Raw genomic sequence first — 1,116 nt, forward strand, 5'->3', positions numbered from 1 at the left:
CAAAGTGGAAGCACAATGTAACTTCCACTGAAAAGTCACGAGGCAGTGTATTTGCCTCCTAGTTCTTATGGCAATCCTAGCCTCTGTACACTATTTGCAGCCTCGGAGTACTAGTTATTATTAAAGGATTACTGGGGAAGGAAAAGTAAAAGGACTGGGATCCCTCGTCATTCTAAAACCCTCATAGAAAAGGAGAGGAGTAAACCCACATAAGCAATTCATACATAGTTTTTATATTCTGCGTATTGACATGCCAGTCCCTTTCCACCAAGTTAGATGAATTCTAAAGAATGACTGATATCTTCCAGCATGCCAGACACTGGACAATGCGCTTTCTATCACTCCTACTGAAAATGCTCCACCTGCCTGTGAAGATCTTTATTTTTAAACAGACAAAGTTGAGAAGGGATGTTGAACTAGAGAGCTCAGGAGAAATTTATCTGGAATCATTACCCACAAGGGTCTGACTCCACCATGCCATGCCACCAGATAGTACCACTACTGACTAATGGAGGCTATCCTGGTTTACCATTCTCCTGTTGCAGAACATACAGGTATCATCTATGGTCATTTCAACTTGAAGTGGCTCCAGCCCATCAATCAGTGGTAAGAAGAAGGGAAGATCCCTATTTTTACTATTTCTGTTCAACATTTTGGGAGACCTAGCCAGTGAAATGAGGCAATGTGTCTTAGTTACTTTTCTCTCATTGCTGGGACAAAATACCTGACACCCAAAATTAAGGAAGGAAAAGTTTATTTCACTTACAGTTTGTGGAGGTTTCAGTCTGTACTTGGCAGATTACAAGGCAGAGTGGCACATGGCAGAAGGCTACAGCTCATGGCGGCAGAACATGGCAAAGCAACCAGCACCCACAAGGGTGGAATATGGCCAGAAGCACAAAAGCCAGGAAATGACCCCAAGCAGCCTCTTGCTCTTCCTTACATATACAAACTATCCACCCCAGGGTGGGTGCAGCTCTCACACCCATAATCAGTCAAACTCCAAAAGCCTGCCCCATGACTGCATGAGGCTTTGGGGGGACACCCAGACACAAACCATAACATTCCACCCCTGGCCCCCCAAAGACTCATATCCATCCCTTTATACAAACAGCA

The sequence above is a fragment of the Chinchilla lanigera genome, unplaced genomic scaffold (genome assembly GCF_000276665.1).
Source record: "Chinchilla lanigera isolate Chin_1 unplaced genomic scaffold, ChiLan1.0 scaffold00013, whole genome shotgun sequence".
Taxonomy (NCBI): Eukaryota; Metazoa; Chordata; class Mammalia; order Rodentia; family Chinchillidae; genus Chinchilla; species Chinchilla lanigera.